Source organism: Pteropus medius, unplaced genomic scaffold (assembly GCF_902729225.1).
Source record: "Pteropus medius unplaced genomic scaffold, Ma_sr-lr_union100, whole genome shotgun sequence".
Classification (NCBI taxonomy): Eukaryota; Metazoa; Chordata; class Mammalia; order Chiroptera; family Pteropodidae; genus Pteropus; species Pteropus medius.
Window position 1 is genome coordinate 4,581,396 of NW_024344437.1, and position 21,552 is coordinate 4,602,947.

Consider the following 21,552-nt stretch of genomic DNA (forward strand, 5'->3'; position numbering starts at 1 on the left):
CCATGTTAAAATGTAGTATAATTTTAATTCTTGATTTTATCTGAAGTTACTGTTTTTCTCAGGCTGTGCACAGGAAAAACTTGACAGAGCCATTTAAGAATGCTACCATCATCTGTACTCACACCATAATGGGTAACTTACCACTTCCCAAACACACCTCATATTCTCCCATCTTGCATCCTGTTTCCTCTACTTGGGAAACTTTTTCTCATCCATTTTTACAAAGCCTACTCATTCATCAAGGCTAAGTTCAAACCCTATTTTGTAGGGTTGGCTCTAATTCTCCTCATTCAGGAATAGATTTTAATTCTTCATTTGTACAGACTTTTGACATTTCACATTATGAGTCATGTGTATGTCTTATCTTCTCAAATATATTGTAAGCTTACAGAAGGCAGAAAATTTACTCATCGTTGTATGTTCAAAAAAATGGGAGGCTTTGACAAGATAGGTAGTTAAATACACACTGGATGTGGAAATGAATTAACCTTGTTTTCAGAATATAGAGATAGGCATATGTCTGATACGAATGTAGATAGCACTGACATGAATGTAGATTCCTGGCTATTCTGTGATTTTAAAATCTTTTCAAGTTGAATTAGCACTCACTTTTTGAAACCAGGGCTAATATAATACATAACTCAGTGAGTATTTATGTAAAACAGGCACTGGAAGGGAGGTACCCTGAAGCATTATAACAACCAATTTATAATCTTTTCTAGGAGATTTTTATCCCTGAGGACTTACTGGAGCAAAGGTTAGGGACATGGCAGCTGGAAATGGCCATCTTCTGACACTTGCCGCTGAGCCACATTTCTACGCCCCCAAGGTGGTATTGTGAAGATCCACGCTGAGAGCTTCGAAAATGACATCTTAGGTTGGGAGCACTTTGCCAACCATAAAGGGCAAAGAAAATGTTAGTTATAATTATTACTATTCAGAGAAATCTTTTTGCAAAATGCTTATGGCATGAACCTTCTCATTCGAGACAGTGAGTTTGGTACGCCTGAGTTGGAGCTGCACTGGCCATTTTCTTCTTGTGTTTAAGAACATACTGCAGAGACCTGCCCCCTGTGGAAAATGACTTGTTTTGTAAATGTCAATGACTCCAAAATATTTCTAAGGAGGATGCTCACCACATGTAAATCAAAGGCTTTGGTACTTGGGGCCAACACTCAAGTCCATCCAGCATTAGGACTGCCACTCTGATCTTAGCTTTCGAGGAGTGCTTCCAAAGGGTGAGCTGACACCTTTTACAAAGTCTTCATTTGCACCTGGAATAAAGCAGACTCTGATTATCAGAGCCTGCAATTGGCAAACGTTTTAGTAGCCATGTTTGCATTTGTTCATACTGTTGTTCATAGAATGAATTCAAATGTGGTTCCATTTGCAGACAGTTCATAAATAGTTGACTCTAAGATTAGCCTTAATCCCTTTGGGAATGAGTTCTGTTTGTGGTTCACAATGTGACATCCTAGTTTAAAAAGAAATACACACACACACACACACACACACATATGCAAATCCTCAGACATTTTAGAAAAGCGCTTTCTATTTTGTGAGCTTTCTTAAAAATTCTGGGAGTGTGATTAAGCTGCCTGCTTCCTGGCAGGAGGCAGAGGTGATAGAACTTGAAAACCCCTCCAAAGTGGAAACCAGAAAAAGGAGAAGAAAGAGATTCTGAAAACTGTCAGAGTCTGTAAAAGCACAAAAGAAGGTCAAAGTATTTTAAAAACAAACAAAATCTAAAGCAAATCCACATTTAGACGTTGTCATTTAGCTCCTCTAATTCGAGAAATGATGACTATGGAATATTACAGCTGCGAGATACTAACACCCTGCCCTTTCCTTCTCTGCCCTAACTTCCTCTATCAGACATGCTCATATCTATTATTGTGGACTTATGCTTTGCAGTGTTACCAGAAAACACAAAATGCCCAATTTTTGGGAAAGCGAAGCCGTGCAAGCCTTTGTTTAGCTGTGGACCACAAGAAGGAAGGTCTGTGACCAATGCATTCAGAGACTAAATCTGTCCAGACAGAGGGACTGTGGTTCCTGGCCGGGAGAAGCCCTAGACAGCAGCTATGGCTGCTCCACACTCTGCCCGTTTTAACACTCACATGGTTGACCTGCTGCCAAAGCCTCAATCATTGGATTTAAAGTACTATTTGAAATGTTGTTAACCCTTCACAGTGCGGCTCTATCTCAACGAAATCCTTTTTGTTATCTTTTTAAGTGGTTTTACGTTAAAAATAATGAAATTACAGTAAGTCCCCAATAGGATGACTATGTAATCATACTTTCCAAGCCTAGACATTTTTCGGAGTAAAAGACTTAACTATTAATAATTTCTCCAGGAAAATAGGCATAAACCAAAAGTATCCAAGAAATTTTCCTTTTCTCTCTCTATTTCTCTTTCTTTCTTTTTTTTTTTCCATGAAAGAAAAAATTATAGAAGACTTTGAAATGAACCAGTAAGATTACTGGGTATCATCAGTCGAAAACTACATGTCATCTAAGCACATCCGTCCAGATTGCCTGATTTTACAGGATCTAGGCAACTTTTATAGTCTTTGAATGACCATATACCTGTGAGTTATATATAACTAATAGCAACAAAAACGATTCTTGTGTCTAGAGATACAAATAAATTCTGTTTGGTAGAAATACAATTAATTTCCTCCTCTTTCCTTTCCAATAAATCAATTTCACAACTGTTTATAAATTCATTTCGGCATTACTTACTGCTAACATATCTATGTTATTTTGAATTCGTTTTCGAAACAGTCGTAACTGCTTACTGGTTTCCTCCTTAATTAACAAACTAAAATTTTGACACGTGTTTGGCACGTGTAAACATTTATGGGATTTTACCATTTAATAATATTTCTTAATATCTATTTTTCCCCCCCTTAGATTATCCAGGGCTCAACAAATCTTCATTTCAACATAATAGTGGTTCCTCTGTGGCAAAAGAGATCACTATCGATTGGAAGCCAGCAAGAATGAAAGCAGAGAGGCCATTCTGTCTATTGTAATAATCCCAGTGGTGGATGAAGAAGTATGGGCCAAGGTTAATGCTCTCTGACTGTAAGTAAATGAACACCGTAAAGGAAGAGCTGACAGGATTTGCTGATGCGGTGGATGTGAGGTGTAAAGTGAAGAGTGAAGCCTAGGAAGTCCCTACACTTTGAGACAATTAACGGGGTAACTGGTGGCGCCATTTGCTAGAGATTAGAAAGACTGCAGATGGGGGTGGGGAAGTGAAATATTTATTCCCCTGATTGCTGAGAATATTGACAATTTACACCTTGCAGCTTGACCTCAGCTGACCAAGGTCACACTCTCTTCTTTATCCAATGACTGAATGATATAGGGGTAAGCCCTGACCCCACTGGCCTAGGTTGATGCAACTCTGAATAGCCAGCCAGCCCAGCCTGGAGCTCCCTGAGGCCTTTGTGATAATGGCAGCAGGAACTACTCCCTCCGCCTCATCCTGCTGTGGACCCTCCCTCACAGGTGCGGATCCTAAAGGTAATCCCCAATAAATTTCACCTGCAAATCTCCATTTCAGAGGCCGCTTCCCAGTAACCAACCTATAGCAGGCATCAGAGTTCAGGAATCAGGGGTTCCCTCACCCACTATCTTCCACACTCCTGCAAAAGGTCATCTAAAGCAGAGACTTGATGGTGGACCCCCACGCTGATCCACCCCTCACCCCGCCCCTAAAAAACAAACAAACAAAAAAACTGAAAAAAGAAAAAGAAACGAATGGCTTTCTATTGTCCATCGTCAGTCTCTTTCAAGACATCTCACAATCTGGCTTCTTCATTTTCAGCTTCTTCTCTCACCGCCTTTCTGCAACCCAAGCACAACTTATGTTTTTAATCACAATACCCATTCACTGTCTCCTGAAACCGTATGTTTTCACAACTCTCCTTTTTATCAAAATGCCCGATAGCTCTCCATCTCACATTCTTCCCTCAATGGCAAAATAATGCATACTCCAAAACTGAATTCACAACCGAACTCCAAAATCTGTCAATCTTTCACGAAACGTTCCCTGTCTTTCCCATAAGGATGTCAGCTTTTTGTGTTCCCCCAGCACACCGTTATTTTTGTTGTTAATGTGTCTGTTAATCCAGTTACATCATGAGTTCCTTGGAGGCAGAGGACATCTGGCCACTCAGTGCCAGGAGCATAGTAGCATTAAGACCCCAATTTCTTGATATTCAGATGAACCCTCTTAAGTTATCCATCTCTATCCTTATGTTTCTAACAGAAATGAAGTGAATGCCCTTTATCCTAGATTTGGTCTTCTACCCTCAACTGCTTCATCTTACTCTACTCTGAACTGGGCAGGAGAATGACCAAGTGGACATCAGGCATGTCCTCCTCCTCTTTACCCCTGACTCTAAAGTCTAGAGCTAATGCTGAGAAACTCCAGTAATTTTACTCCTTTCTCCTGGCTCTACCCAGGTCTCCTTTTATTGCTCAGCAAAATCACATCCAGCACCAAACGCCACTAGCTGAAATGTAATTCTAAAGTGTATGTGTGTTGAAGAGATGGACTCAGTCTCATCTGCCTCTTTCCTCCCACCTGCCATATCCCCAAGAGTATACATTCCTTTTTGGATCCCGTAAATGTATGACCCTTCGCCTCCTAATTTGGCGACACTAGTAAAAAGATAAAGAATCGGACATTATCGTTCTCCATTCCTCTTTTCTTTTCTTTTTTTTATTTATAGAGGATCCTCTCTGTCTTGACAATTTGGTAGGACCTTGTGACACCATTTTTGTTGCTATCTTCCAAAGAAATCTGGAGTGAATGTAAAAGACTAAATATGTGGTCAACCCTAGGGTAAAAAAAAAAAAGCTTATTAATAGGAAGAAGGGTGGGAGGAATGAAAAAAAGAGGGAGGAAAAATTCAATTCAGTCTATGGCCATGCCACCCTGAACACGCCCGATCTCGTCTGATTTCAGAAGCTAAGCAGGGTCGGGCCTGGTTAGTACTTGGATGGGAGACCATCTAGGAAGACCAGGTGCTGTAGGCATAAAAAAAAAAAATTCAATTCTAATTTCCATTCAGCTTCTTCCAGGCCTATAGAAACACCCTTTGCACACATAATAAGCTTATTCGATAAGGAGTAATTTCTGAGGAAAATGCAAAGCAATGAAAATAAGAAGTTAGTACCTCGGATATCCATTCATACAACTGTATTATCGAGTCATCTAAAGAATGGCCCCAGAAAAAAACATTTTTTTCTCAGAAAGATTTATTTTAAGGTGATCAGGTTACATTAGACTTACATAAAGATTTTGAATCCAAGAAAGGTTGATTTTGATGGTAGAAATACGTACTTCCTTTGCAAGGACCTAAGTCTATTAAACTTAAGGTTAAGCAGAAAAATTAGTTCTTCAGAATTTTCTTACCTGTTAAAACTACACAATGTTTCCATGCCCTTTGGATGAATAGTGTCAGCAACATAAAAACCTAAGAGAACAAAATACCTGATAAAGCTCATTAGAATTTAGAATTTTCTAGCTCAGAACTTAAGATAACTTTGACACCGGCTAGGTAGATGTTTTTATTTCCATTGCCTATGATAAGATATTTCAAAATTATTAATATGTACTAATAAATGTTCCGGGGAAATAGTTCACTCTTTAAGGAAGAAGCTTGTGAAGCATTTGGCAGTTCTCTTTACTGACAAAGAAAACTAAAATTATTTTTAAACTTACGCATTCAGTGAATCCGGTCGGACGTAGACTGCCACCGTCCCCTGTGGCTGGCGATCTGAGCTGAGCCCCTGCGGGCTGGTGGCGTGGAAAGGCACCCATAGGTGCTTTCTGTGTGACGGTAGTTCTGCCCTTCCCCTCCTCTGGGTCGCCAGGAGGAGCAGAGCTGCTCTCTGTGAGGTTGCCTCCCCACTTCACAGGGACCACCAGTTCTGCCAGAAGAGGGACTGGGTTGTTGATCTTGTTGTTTTCGGTGTCTGTCCCATGCAGGCACTAAACTCGTTCGGGCACCATTACTGTGTAATTAGACCTGTAGGCCAGCATTTTCTTTCGGAACTTTCTTCATTTTTTTTTTTTTTTCTGTTTTGCATTCCTGAGTTTTTCGCCTCATGACCCCCGTCATTCCAAACATGTCTGGCGTCCAGCACAGTTCTGGGGCCAGATCAAGAATCAACTGCTTCTTGTGGGCAAAGGACTTCATTGACAGTGTGTGTGTGTCTGTAAATAACCTTAGAAACATTTCTTTTTCTGTTTTCTCTCTCTAATGCCATTTAAAGAAACGAAGGCTTTCCCAGGAAGCCCTCGTCCAGATGTGGTGGTCACTAAACAACAGGACCCACGCCCACGCGAACATAGCGTCTACACAGCCTGCCCCTGCCCAGCCTCATTGGTCTCCTCGGTAACCAGCACAGGTGCGCGCCGCTGACTCATCCCCACCTACTCCCCAACCTTTGTCTGCACGGAAAGTTTGTTCGCGTCGCCTCTCCTCTCAGAGCTGCATGCTCTCCCTGTCTCTCCCAATGCTCACCGAGGCCCCAAAGTAATGCTGGACACGACACAGATCAAGCAAACCTGCTCTGGGAAGAAACACTCCAAGGGGGCGCTGTCATCCTGTGTCTATGTGTTCCACAGTTTTCAGGTTAACCTCCAGGATGGACTTAGGGCTGAGGGTCGTTTCTGATGAGCCCCACACAGCTCTGTTCTCGTCGAGTATTTTGTCTGCAGTGGCCAATCAACACATTTTTAAAAATGTGATCACATGTAGTCAAATGTCCTTGTTTTGGAGGGGAAGGGGACCCAGGGTTGTGTCTTTCTATTTTTCAACCCTGAGTTGGAGGATGACCCTGTAAGCAAGAAGAGGCAGAGTAGAGGGGGAAAGTGGGGAATTAAACGCAGCTCTGAACACTACGGACAATCAATCAACTTTGGCAGGCGAGGGAACAAAGGGAGCGAGAGAGGTTTCGCCAACCTTAACTACTAATAACAGCAAACAGACATTTACCCCCAGTCTAGGGGCTCTGGCTTCTCTCCCACGCCCATCCCCCTTGCCCCCCGGAAAATCCCCAGGGCCCCTCCCAGCAGCACTCAGAGAAACAGCACAGAGTTCCAGGCTCCTGGGGTAAAGCACGCAATTATATCACTTACATTTTCCTTAGGCGTGGAATTGCGTTAGAAATAGAAACCTCCAGTTACCTCGCACAGCTTTGGGTCTGGGGTCATACATCCCCAGACCGCACACACTGACCTGGCCAGTCATGGGACTCCTCGTTCCAGTCCACAAGTCTTTCTCAGATGTCTATGACAGAACTAGAAGAATCCAATTAGACAGGACTTTAGAAATTGCTAGCTGGTTTGAGAGTGAATTAAGAGAACATAACGATCTAGGAGAGAGATTATCTGTTTCCTGCTGAATTACCCAGAAGATTCTTTTATACCATGAGGAAGAGATTAGAGAAAGACAAATCAAGATGTTTATACCCATGTGCTGAGATGAGTTACACTCTGAGTTTCTTGTACACTGCCTGAGGCGAGTCTCAACCCCTCGTTTTTGTGTGGCTACAATAAGATTTACACCTGAGTCTCAGGACATATCCTGTCTCTTCCTTTTACTTGTGACTCCAAACCATATTAAAACGTCTCTCCAGATACCGTGGAAAATACTCTATGTTGCAAGTTCTATTTTTTCTAATTTACAAACATTATTCTACCCGGTATATTAGCAAATCAAAGGACTAAATACTGATCGAGCTTATCACAAGTGTGTGTGAATCACGGGGCTAAATTACGTGGGGAAAAGAAATGAGTTGTGTGAGACATGGGCTCTTCTTCCAGGCAGATGGTCACAAGCTAATAATAATAGGTCTCATACTTTTCACACCCGTTCTCTCACTTAATCATTTAACCTTCACAGGAATCTTTGTGTGTGTGTGATTTATGCTCTTAAAATTTTAATTTACGTATTTTAAAACATCAAACTTCTGATCTTGTTGAAATATATTCATGTAGCACGAATCCCACAGTCATGATCCTATATTTAAAAATTAAGTTATTAAAATAAGTACAAATTAAAAAGTGAGTAAAAATGTGGGTAGCTTGCAATGTAACAGGGCCAGATCCAGCTCCTTTTCCATTGCTGTAGAAACTGCGGCTCAGAAAATGAAAGTCAAAAGACAGAATCCCAGTTGGAATCTGGGATTTTCTGAATCTAAATTTGAATACTTTCTTTGACCGCATTTGGCTTCCTTGTTCTAGTTTGGAAAACAACATACATTCTTGAGAAATTAAATTAAAATACAAAATTTAATGTTCTATCAAACCAATTCAGACAGAAGAAAATGAATCCCCAAATGTGTAGGTCAGATGGATGGAGTCCCCTTTGAGAGGGATCCTAGTAAACTTGAACTAGGCCTCAAAAGAGGGGTAAAATTTGGATACCTGCAATACAGTGGCGGAAGTCAATATTTTTCAAGTGTCCCTTTCTGTTTTCTAAAGTCACATAAGATTTGATTTTTATGCATAGCAAAGTATCTACAAATGGAATGAGATGTCTGGGATTTGCTTATAATACTGAAGCCAAAACAAACAAGTAAATTGACATGTTGGGGGGGGTGGATAAATCAAATGATGTTGGCAAAATATTACTGGAGTTGAAGCCATGCAGTGGGTAACTGGGAGGTCATGGCGCTGGCCTCTCTTCCTGGTGAATATTTGAAAAGTTTGACAGGAAAACCTCCCCAAAGAACGTGTGATGGCTGCTCCAGTCCTAGTACGACCGGAGGAGCCCACGTCTGAGAACAGTGATGACAAATCCTTATCTACTCAACAGGTAAGTCCATTTAAGGTGACAACCACCAGCCACAGGAAAAGGGGGTACATCTTCGTGAAATCGTGCCCAGTTTTACTGCGGCGTGGGGATTTGAAAGAACACCTGAGAAGGAAGGCAGAATTCGGATCCCAAAAGATTGATGGCATTGCTCAAAGGCGTGATTCATGGTTTGGAAGCAGGGGCGGACGATAACAGACTGAAGTCTGAGTCTCCATTATGTCTCTGGTTAGCCGGCCCCGCTCTCCTACTGCTGTGCTCCTGAGCGAGTTGTTTATCTTGTTTCATCGCCTCATTCTGACTCTCATCCGAGAACATAATCCTTCTTTCACTTTTAATAAAATCATATTTCTATTTCCATTCATAACAAAGCATTTCACGGTGTTAGGATCACTTTTATTTTCCTTCTTACTTTATTCCTTTTTAATTGGAAGTTTCAAGTGATTTAACCTATTGTTAGCTTGGCTACACCCACATACCATCAAAGATTTTTTTTTGCCTCTCGTGAAGCTGGGAGGGGATCAGAATTGGCCCGCGGGGGAAATTTCTCAATTAGTGCATTATCCTAACATTTTACAAAACAGAATCTGTGGAAATTCATAGGCCAAATTGTATTAGCTAGTCCGTGTAGTGAGAAAGGCACTGAATTTATTAAATTAATTGATAGATTAATGTACGGTTGGGCAAAAAAAACATGCACTAGAGCTTTAAGATTTAACAGTAGCTCATTATGTTGACATGACATGATGTGCCCGAACACTACAAATTAGCTTAGGAACAGTAACTCATTTTGCCCAATTTATTCTGTGAACTAGGGAGTTACTTAGTTGGGTTTATTTAGCTGTAAAAACAGAATCTCTCCCAAGTTACCTCCAGGGAGAGGGCATCTATATAAGGCATGCATGTGATTTGAAACTGAAACTAAATTGGTCTCAGGCCTGGGCCTGGTCTCTCCCTCATGGCATTTCAGCTTCTCTCTATGCATCTGCTCACTTCACATGGCTCTCTCCACCGAAAGGCTTTTTCTGGCCATGTTGTCAACATCAAGATACAAAACTAATAATAGCTAATCCTTATGGAGCACATTCGGTGTGCCAGACACTGTAATAAACATTTCAAAGACATTAATTTATTCAATCCTTGCAACAACTGCCACCGAACTTTGACTTGTGCATGACTTGTACTGGTCTTACTATGATCTAGACTAAAACGTTTAGCGTATTTTCATCTTTAATTCTACGAGCTCAGCCTCTCCAGCTCCCGGTTTGGATTCCAGAAAGCAGGCATCCGATTGTACCAGCTCATTTTGGGGGCCAAACTACACAAAGGCAACCGGTGGTGGCTTCTCTAGCATCAGCTGCAGAGCTCTGAACCAGCCAGCTGTGAACTGCCAGAGGGTTGCTTAGTTCAGAACAGTGGAGAGAAGCCAGCTTTGCCTGGGAGTGGGGCCACTTCCTCATAAGGTGTTGTAGGAGGGACAGATCACACTGGATCTCGAGGACCAACAGAAGAAGCAGGGTGCCACACAACTAGGCAATCTACCTTTGATCTGTGATGCTTCCCTGGCTGTGCGCACATGAAGGATGGGTTGGGACCCCCTCGGAGTCTCCGTTAGATCATGCCTGTTACGTAGGTGAAGCAAGGGTCACTTGTGCATTGGGGAACTGAGGAACCACAAAAGAGTCATTTCTCCTAAAATTTGTCTCCCCCGGGCTGTAACTAAGTCTTATATCTACCTTTGAAAGCATTTCCTTTGGTCAATACATATATAAAAAAAGGTCCCCGTTTGCCTCTGCGTTTACTACTCCACCCTCCTTTCTTTGCAGCAACATTGCACCCTCTCAGCTTCCCCCAGGCATCGTGCACCCCTTCATTTGGCTAGAACCTCTTAGGCCCCACCTTTGCTTGACTGACTGTCCACTCTTCAGGTCTCAGAAGAAGGAAAGTCTTCTTGACTCCACAGATCTAGGTCTACTAATCACATACTCTGGCTAATGTCCCTTATCAAAGTTCTTATCAGACCGCCTGTATTTCATGTTTCGTTTTCACTCTTGACTTCAGATCTGTGAGGACAAGGACCACATCTTCCTTGTTATTACTATATCCTCAAAATTAGTAGAGTGTCTGTACATGTTAAGTACCAATACATACCAATACATTAAATGAAACAAATTAAAATAAAACGGTCTTATTTGCAAGGGACAACTCATTGGTTATTATCAATCCACAGACCCAATTTACTTCATAGTTTCCCTAGAAGGGCCTTACGGTGTGGTTCATGGTCAAATATATTTGGATCGATGAGAGGAACTAGAAAAGTTAGAACCAGAGAAGACACAATCTGGAGGACACCCTGAGCTTGTGAAATGAAGGAAAGGAGGGTGCCTGCAAACCAGGGCTGTGGCCAAACAATTCTGTCCATGTCCAAATTAGTTCCAGTGATTATGGGCTTATGCTAGGCATCGTGCAACTATCATTACCAGTCCCTGCTGATCTGTTGGTTCTGCTGGAAGAAAGTCACGCTAAGGAGACTGGATAGGGGTACAGAACGGGAACTGGGACTCGCTCTACATGCCAAACCTGTCAAAGAAGTGAATGGCAATCCCTGGAGGGCAGACTCCCACTTTCACACTCTGAGCAGACAATTAATCCGCGGAGGTAAAGACACTAAGTACTTGAGGGACAGCCAACTCTTACGGACCTTTTCTCATTTTTGCTAGCCAGGAAGCGTTCGCTTATTAATCAAATAAAAGAGAAAAGACTGTTGTTCTAAGGAAAATATATGAGAATACTCTCTCAAAGAGATTCAGTTCTTTGTTAGACACAGAAGATCTTGAAACACGGAGAAATGTTTGAGGAAGCTTAAGGACTACTTTTCTTCAACTCATCCGTGTTGTACCGAGCTTTTCTATGGGTTATATAAGTGGTGGCTTAAACTCTTAAAGTTTGCCCTATGTTGATGTGATTTAGTCTTTTTTTTTTTAAATTTGTCCTAACAAGAGACCACTTTTGATCCACCTAATCTTACAAGTATATTATGAAATCATATTTGAAGATGATTTAAGTTAATGACCACTTGACAGATTTGGTCAGAAAGGGGAGGGAAAGAAGACAGAGGTAAAAATGAAGGAAGGAGAAATGAAAGAAGATCGGTTATTTTCCTCTCGCCTCTCCAGTGACATGAGAAGACTCTTTGCAGTTCCCTCCTGGCTTTCAAGGGGGACATTCCCATGTCTCTCAAAGATGTTCCTCCACCCAGAATTATACAAATTGAAAGTTTAAAGATTGAAAACCAGAATTTAACTAGGTTCCCAAAAATGTATTCAGCACATTATAGTTGGGATGAGGAGGATGTATTTCTAGGAGAATTGCCTTGCCAACTGAAATTAGATAATATAATTTTGCCTTTTTAATCTTATTTTATCATTGGACTAGAGAGAAAAAATAATTATAACCCTAGAGAACAAGATTTTCATCACATATACATTTTAGAATGTTACAGAAACAATTAGAAGAAAAAAAAATAGATGAGAGACAGACATCTCAATAAAGAGAATTCTTTTAGCTTAGGGAAAAGTCTTTATGGAAAATAGAGTTGAAATGAAGGTACTAGAGGATAGCTTTGCAGGAACTGGGGGAGGGCGTCCTTCGAATCTACATTTTGGCAAGCATGAATAGAGCCCCCGAGGATGGGAATTCAGACTTTTGTTTCCACTGTCTCTTGTAAAGGGTATTTAGAGAAGGTGCCATTAGCATTCCCTGAAGCGTGTTCACCCAGAAACAAGTGAATGAAAGGAGTCATCAACCTCCACCTCCTCTTCTTTAGAACTAGCAGGCAAGCCTCTGAATAAGAGGGAGGAAACAGTCTGACTTCAATAATGGATTCTGAGAATAGCTGAACAGTGTGGGTCTGCTGGCAGCTGCCCCCCTCCCTGGTGGATTGCTTCTGAAAAGGACGAGGGGAGAAAAAGTCAGAAATACAGTTGTCTATGCCACAGAGTGGTGTGGAATTGGATACAGCTCACGAAGAATTGCCTTCCACTTCAAAGTATGTTATTATGCAACCTCTACTTCACCGGAGAAAGTAATCACACAGAACGACATGCTAGCGATCTGATTTCAGGTGCCAAGTGGTCCCCTCCCTGTTGGGTCACCCAGGAGAGGAAGGCCTGAAGAAGCTATTGGGCAGACACAATAAAAAGAAAAGGATTGCTTCATTCTTATCTAGAAGTTATTCTTTATCTAAAGTTGTCGTATTTTACCTGCATTGATGCCATTTTTTTTTCCATAAAATTAAGAACATCTTTTATTGGGGTCAGACAAACATGGGTTTTTATCCGAGTCCTACCACTTACAGGGTATATGACTTTGGGTAAGTTATTTCACTTCTCGGAGACAGTTTAAAATAGAAACCTTAATTATTATCTGCTTTGCAGTCCATTCTGAAGATTAAATGAGATAAGGCCTGTGACATCGATCGCCCTGTATGTGGCTTTCCTAAGCCCTGCAGAAACATTGGTACCATGATTGCAGAGGCTGATGCTCTATGCCCGAGAGCCCTTCACTTTGTGCTTCTGGGTGGGGAAGAAGGGACAGCAAGTGCAAGGTGGGGTGTCAGCACTAGAGTAATCTATTCAACAAGTGTATGCCTGAAATGAAAATGAAAACAAACAGTGAATTAAGAAAAAAAAAAAATTAATGCTGTTTGCAAAGGCCAGAAAAGTAATAGAGATTAAAACAAAAAACCCTGGGAAATATTGGCTAGATTTTGTGAGTAATATAAATAGTTATTATTTAGTCATCAGCCATTTCCAACCAGTCACGTGCCCCACCAGTCCCCAGAGCAGGGCAGTGATGTTCTGCATATCATTAATACGGGGCAGATTTGTTCCACTGTAAGTTTAATGCGATTACTGCGCTAAATTCTGTTATTAATATTCAGCCTTCTGCTGCTTATATAGCATGACCACCTGTTCATGATTTTTAAAAAATGAGAGGACATATTTGTCTATATCCACCCAGCAGAAAGGGTCGTGATGTTTCTTAGAGCTGGGAGGAGAACAGTGATGGGTAAAGTGAAGAAGGCTCCATGGGAGCTGGTTTGGGAATGAAATGCTGACCCTGACTGGTCCACGTCCCACCAGTATAAGGGATCCGTCCCAGAATCTCCTCAAATGGATGTCACGGGATCCCGTCAGAACACAAAGCCTCTCTAGGTCCTTTAACAAAGGAAACTGAATACAAGAAATTGGTTACAAAGATGATGAATAATTGAGAAGGCAGAAAGGGAGCTGTAATGAAACTTGAAATAGCAGTGTCAAGAAACCACTCCACCCCCTAAGGCTGGAGTGACAGGAAGACGGGGTGGCGTGCCCGGAGTCCAGGGTCAGGCTGCCTGCAGAAAACAGGACTAGGGGAGAGTGTGGCAGCTGGCACCTTAGAGAGAGTTACTGCTGGTCGGGGGGAAAGCCGTGAAGAAGAGGCATCTGCTGCCAGTTTTGGAGGTGATTCCCGAGGCAGTGAAATGGGAAGACATATTGTCATGTCTCCCCTCTTCCTGCCTTCCAGACTCCTCCAACGCCTTCCATTGGCCCAAACTACCTGAAAGCCAGTTGCTGGGCCCCTGGGAAAAGGTGTTTCCAGTGATACAGAGCAGCACAGGGGACAGGGAGAGGCTGGCACCGAGAACTGAGAAGTATCCAGCTGACTGCGAGTTAAGCTGAAAACCCTTACACAGGAAGGCCACCAGAGAAGAGTAACAGCCAGGTCACTCTCTGGACCCTCGTCCTAAGGAAGATGGAAGTCACTTCTGGGCACAGATCAGGAGCATCAGGTCGAGGAGACTTGGTCTCTCTGCTCACTGTTCTCTATTGTGTTCTCTGGAAACAATGGTATATTAATTGGTGGTTATCATAGTTCGAATAGATAATAATAATTTATATAATGCAGTCTAATTTGCTTATTCCGTCAACTAATAGTCTTTGTTCTGGATTGTCTATTTATACTTTTTCTTCATCATCCTGAAAATTGAAATTTGCTTTTCCTTCTCATAATGATTAACTTGCATATTTGACTCAACTAATAACACAGCTTTACAATAGAAACATGTTAAATTCGTATAGGTCCGTTATCCCATTTTGTTTCACACCCTAAGAGTGTGAAATGAAGGAGAGAGAACCAGCATTTATTGAATATATATGATGGACCAGGCAACTGTACGAAAATTAATTCAGTCAATCATCACAACAACCCAGTGAGGTAGGTAGATATTATTATCCCCATTTCATAGATGAGAAAACGCACATGGATCGAATGAACTGTCCCATTCAAGATCATGCAGCCAAGTCTGAGCAGCTTATCTTCCTGAAAGTTTACACACACTTACACATACACAATTCTTATTACGTATGGTATATGTATACTATATCTTTTATCTATAATATATTCTTACATGTAAATTTTTACTCCAGCAATTTCGTGATTTCTACAAAACCCTTATTTGTAATTTGTTCATTTAGTAAATTTTAACATCAGCACCATTCACCTGATGCCACATGTACTGCGGGGAAACAGAGGTAGGAACAAAAGGTCTCAGTACGTGACAATTACGCTGGCTCTAGTTTTGTATTTTCAAAGTTAAGTCCTCCCTCGGACTGATTTGCCTTATATAAAATGGGGATCATATCTATTGAGCTGGAACATATAGCAATAATGTATATAAAAAACTTAATAAAAGTGCCTGGTCCATATAAAGCAGGATAAGAAACGTTGTTACTGAGCTTGGAACATCTCATGGAATGATTGTCTAATGTAGCCTGCGCCCATTACTGTGCCAGACAATGGGTCTGTCCGGTGTTTACCACTGTGCGTGTTCTTAGTGTTCACAAACATCCTGTTCTGTGTTTTCTTTCTTGTTTAACAGAGTCTCGTCCAGGTAAAAAAATCTCATTGGAATCATTTTCTAATGCCAGGTGGTGGGCGCATGTACCAACATGTGTAGGTGCATGAACACTCCTACTTTAAGAGAACTCTGCGATATCTAGGTAAAAATAATAAATAATAGCGATAGTAATAGTAATAATAAAAGTACCACAAAAAGTTAGCATATTAAATGTGTCTGAGGGGATATTTTAGACCTCATCTTTCTAGCCAATCAAATCATCCTCAAAGGAACCTCTCAAACGGGATTGGTTCGCGTCTGTCTACAGTCAGGATTTTAAAAGACCTTCCCACTCTAGGAAATGCTGGACTTCTCTAGAGACTTTGTTAAAAAAAATAACTTGAAACTTACCCAGAAATCTGCCACAGCCATTCCGACAAGCATTTCAGAGAAAGGAATCAAAACGATGTAAAACGTGGCCAGAACTGTAGATACTCGACTTGAACACGAATGTAAATGAATTTAGAAGGCGAAAATGAAAGCCAACGCGGATCAGTGCAATCAGATGCCCACAGCGCATGTGGGGGTTCTGAAGGGAGAGGCCTGGTGGGTAGGGGTGGGGTATTGACCGGACGGAAAGCGAGCAGTAAGTCAACGGGGAGTAAAGAAAGGAGGGCAGCTCCTTCCTTCCGTTCACTTCAGCCTCGCAACTCCCTCCAGTGCCTGTCTGCCGAGCCGCACAGGTGCCACAGCAACCGAGAATCAGCTTCAGATTGGCAGAGCAGAGTACCGAGGAGATAATACTCACGTATTGGTAATGACTCACTAATAATAAGGTTAGTAACAAAAATTACATTTAGGGAGCACAGCCAAAAGAATTGAAAGCAGGGGCTTGAAGAAGTATTGGTACTCTCGTGTTCCTAGCAGTAATATTCACAATAGCCAAAGAGTGAAAGCAACTTGTACTCATCAGCGGATGAATGGATAAATAAAACGTCGTCTATCCATACAATGAAATATTATTCAGCCTTAAAAAAGGAAGGAAATTCTGACACATGCTACTGCAGCGACAAACCTTGGGGACGTGAGGCTGAGGGAATTAACCAGTCAGTCACAGAAGGACAAACACCATAGGATTCCATTTATAAGAGGTAGCTAGCCAAATTTTTAGAGGCAGAAAGTATAGTTGCCAGAGTCTGGAGGAGGAAGATGAGGCGTTATGGTTTGGCCGGTACAGACTTTCAGAGACTTGGGTGGCTGGCTGCACAGCAGTGTGAATGTACTTAATGCGACTGAACTGTGACCTTAAAAATGGTTAAGATGGTAAAATTTATATTATGTGTATTTTGCCACAGTTAAAAAAAAAAAAAAACTAGTCACATAGTAAGACAAGGCATTTTATTCATTAATTTTACTGATTTTTAAGAGTATTATTTTCCATAATTACAAAATACCATGTGAATCTCTGAAGAGATTCACAATTTGGTGATGTAAGAAACTGAATTAAGTAATTAATTTTAAAACATTATGTTCCAAAAACTAAGGAAATGGTCTTTTTCTAAGTCTCTCCAAATATCTGCTTTTCAAACATTTATATATTCTTCAAGGTCAATTCCAAATGCCATCTCATATCCTGTTGAGCAATCAGAATGCCGCTGCTTTTTCAGCCCCGCTGTGCGTTGTGTATCCCTTAGTACTTTCTGCATATATTGCCTGCATTGTGCTCACTAGATATGAAGCCAAAAGCTAGATCTACATTTTATCTCTCTCTGTCTCTCTCAATGCACAGGGTCCTAGAAATACTCAAAAATATTTCTGAATGGAAGTTGTAGCATCTCCAAAGTACACAAATCCAAAATTTGGAGCACAGAGTGACGATTGCCCATAGCTGAGAATCGTGGGACACAGAATAGCATGCTAATCTGGACCATCCTGAGAAAAACCGGACAGGCAGTTACCATAGATATAAAATTAAATATCCTAGAAAAATGGGTGCTTTGTTTTGTAAATTCATTACATAACTTTGGCAAGATGCATTTCTCAAAGACAAAATAGGCATGAACACCAGAGTAAAATACCAAGAAACAATTACACATAAATCTTCATCATTCTAATCACAAATCCATTTTGATATAGTGACAATTATTACTCTTAACTCGCAATTATCACATAAAAAGCAGGCTAATAATTTTCCTTTCAATATAACTGTTTTTTTTTCTATTTTGGAGGAAAGGAAATAAATTCTTGGTAAAGGTACTAATTAAAAATTCCTACATCTCATATTAGAACCATCGCAGGTGTTAAAAATCCTGAATGTTCCAATTAAAACCGTGAAGCATTTGTCCTGCAATATGCAGCTCCATCCCCCCAGGCATCAATATGAAATTGAAACTGGATTCTGGGAGCTTTGATCTAATGGCATCTGCAGTAGGACCATAGCTTAATGTGCTCATAACACACTCATCTCATCTGAGCCTCCAGCAAAGGGTTGTCAAGAGATGCTAATGACCGCTTTATCCTATGCTTGGACTTATTCTGTCGAAAGCTATTTGTGCTGTCTCAGAGGGCCAGTGTGACCACCATTTCACCGCTTCGTGACACAAAATAAGTCAGGAACAAAAACACCAGGGATCCATTCGTCATTCGGCTGTTCATTCAAACACACATTTATTGAGCACACAACTAAGGGTGACCGTGACCGTCATTCTATTAAGTGCTGTGAAGACGAAGAGTACCAAGACTATTTCCAAGGGCTTTACCAACCAGTGAAGAAATAAAGTGCTGTGGGAGTACAGGGTTGAGGGCGATTTGTTTTGCTGGGGACGTGAAGGGCAGCATCACAGAGGAGGCGACATCTGTGCTGAGTCCTGAGGAATTCATGCTGAGCTGTTACAAACGGAGAAACGGACAGGAAGAGCGAGACATTCTGGAGAAGTGAGTGTGGGATGTGTCCTGCGTACAGAATTCTCAGGCAGCTCTAACAAAGTACTTGGAACTCGGCGACTTAAGCGACAGAAGTTTATCGTGTCCCGGTTCTGGAGGCCAGAAGAACTAGGTCAAGGTGTGGGCAGAGCTGGTTCCTTCTGAAGGCTGTGAGGGAGAATCTGTTCCAGGCCCCTCTCCCAGTTTCTGGTGATTTGCCGACAATCGGCATTTCTTGGCTCATACATGCATCAGCCAAATCTCTGCCTTCATCTGCACACGGCGGTCTCCCTGTGCACTTGTCCTCGTCCAAATTTCCCCTTTTATAAGGACACCGGTCACAATAGGTGTTAGGGGCCCACCTTGCTCCGGTACGCCCTCATCTTAACATAACTAATTACATCTACAATGATCGTATTTTCAAATTAGAGCACATTCTGAGGTGCTGGGGTTAAGACTTAAACATAGGAATTTGGAGGTGGGACACAATCCAACCCATAAGCCCCTGGAAAAAAGAATCAGATAAATGAGCACACGGGAGGAGCATGTTTAAGATGGGAGCATCTATAATTTTAAAAATTGATAGGGGAGGAGGGTGGAGGCTAGGATTAAAGTGATTCTAGAGCCATGTTCAGGGGCGAATAAAGTTGCAATATATGCTCAGATGTTCTGGAAATGCTGGTAACTGGTGATGGGGTAAAAAGGGTTGCGAACATAAATTAGGGGAAATGCATTAGACAAACTTTTATGGGCCTCTCAAAGATTGTAATATAATAATGTATTTTGAAAATCTACAAAGATGAGAGAGAGTATGCAGTTCCTCCCAAGCTTATTTCACAGAAGAGACTTTTTTTCAGTGATTCCGCTAAAAAATAATGAGTTTAGGGATGTGGGCATGGTCCTCACATATCCACCCTGGCCGGGTTCCCCACATCTCTAAGCTCTAATTTCCTTTGCTGTGGAGCTGGTATAATCATAGTGTTTTATAAGTAAAGTCCCACTGAAAGGGAGGGTCGCAGAAGTGACTAGAAGGTACACCACTACACACACGAATCAAAGGAAAAGAAAACAGCCAAATAAGGATCAAGTTTCTTCCTTTTGAGCAGGAATTAGGAGGTCTGTGAATTTATTGGAAATAGGGTAAGAGAGCTGAAAGAGGAGTCATTTGGGAAAACAAAGTTTCCAGAGGAGTAGAAATCCACATACTGACGACTGGTCCATGCTGAGAGTCTGAAGGAAACTCCCTTTGCCTAGGCTGCTCATGCCCTTCTCACCATTCTCCTTTATTTCTACTTCATTCATTCGTTCAACTGCTATTTATTAAGCCCATTACTATGTCCTAGACTTGTGGCTCAGCATTCTTCAAGGCACACTTTTGCTAGGTAGCTTTCACAGGTTACTCGAATTCAATTCCCAACCCCACCTCCTTGGCGCATACTATCAGGGTCACAAAGCTTGGCATTTGAATATGTATTGGTTTGAACCATTACCTCTTTGTGTCCATTTATGTGCATGTGCCTTGTAAATGAGAATAATCTTCCCTAAGCAATTGCTAATTATATCCCATGGATCTCCAGCCCCAAGATGCACAATGCTAAGTATATAGAAGGTACTTAATAAGTATGCAACGCTTTGAAGGAAATTTTGCACCTTGGAGACGAGGTCTTCTGCAATGTCAAGTTAACTCATCTAATGCTACAAAGACACTGGCAACCAAACATAAAATGTGGAGAATTATCTGGAAATATATACATTACATATTTTTATGATACCCGTAATCATAACTGATAAATGATTCTAAAGGGCTCATGTGTGCAAGGGAGCCACTGTGTATAAAACAAGCTTTGATTCAAAAGATTTGAGCTGTGTGTCTACTCAGCATAGAGCGATCACAAACAATAAAAAGTGACAAACAGATAAATTGAAATGAGCAGACACCTTAAAAATGATTTTTAAGACTTGGGACAAATTGAGAGCTGATTTATTTAGATAAATAACTCCACTTCATTTTGCTATTAGGCTTTTTCTAAATTATTCTTGAAATTACTCAGGGGCATTCAGATGGAAAGTTTATTTCTGCTTGAACCCTAAGTCAAGGTCATTTATAGATTACAGACTATGTCACCAAATTTCTTTGGGCAATCTGCTTTGAAAATCAAATTGGTGCTTTAGTATCTCCAATGCTATGCTATTTGAAGTGTTTTGTTAATTTTTCAGGTTGACCGACTCCTTTAATGTTGAAAACAATTTCTTTGGGAGAGCATATCTTTGTATCAATTTAAGAAATGATTTGTCTATTCAGATAATATTTGGTCAAGAGTTTAGCTCATAAAAATACTGAACATTAGTTTTGTGATCTAATAAGCACCTTCATACTTTATGTTTGAAGCTACAGTAATAATTAAATCAAAATATGCAGCCAATAAAAATTTTCTTCAAAAATCTTGCGTATCTACGAATGAATCAAAGAAGAAGAAAACAACCAAATAATAATTTTCTGAAGCATTTCTACCTGTCTTTGCTGTCTTGTTCAATCAAAGGAACCCTCGACATACCCCGACCCTCTTTCTAATGATTCCACCACTCAATGCCAAAAGTTATTCCATTCTCTTTTATTTCAAGCTTTATTGAGAAATACTTGACAAATATAATTGTAAATATGTAAAGTGTACGATGTGGTGATTTGATATACATATGCATTAGGGAATGATTGCTGGAAAGTTATTCTCATGAATGACTTCCTTCAAGCCAAGTTTAGCAATGTTCTTAATCTCTGCAGCACCCAGAACTCCACATACCGCCTCCTTTTGAAACATATTTCCAATTCAGGAAATATGAAAATCTATAAGAAAAATGATTAAAAAACAATGCCTTTTGGGGGTATAGTAGCATCAGCATGGTAGGAAT

At 40.9% G+C, this 21,552-nt stretch overlaps 1 non-coding gene across 1 annotated transcript; it reads left to right on the forward strand.

Moving 5' to 3' along the window:
* The first annotated feature begins 4,936 nt into the window (after positions 1-4,936).
* LOC120610770 (5S ribosomal RNA) lies at positions 4,937-5,055 on the forward strand. Its single transcript, XR_005655001.1, has one exon. It is a non-coding gene; the product is annotated as a 5S ribosomal RNA (ribosomal RNA).
* Positions 5,056-21,552: the final 16,497 nt, after the last annotated feature.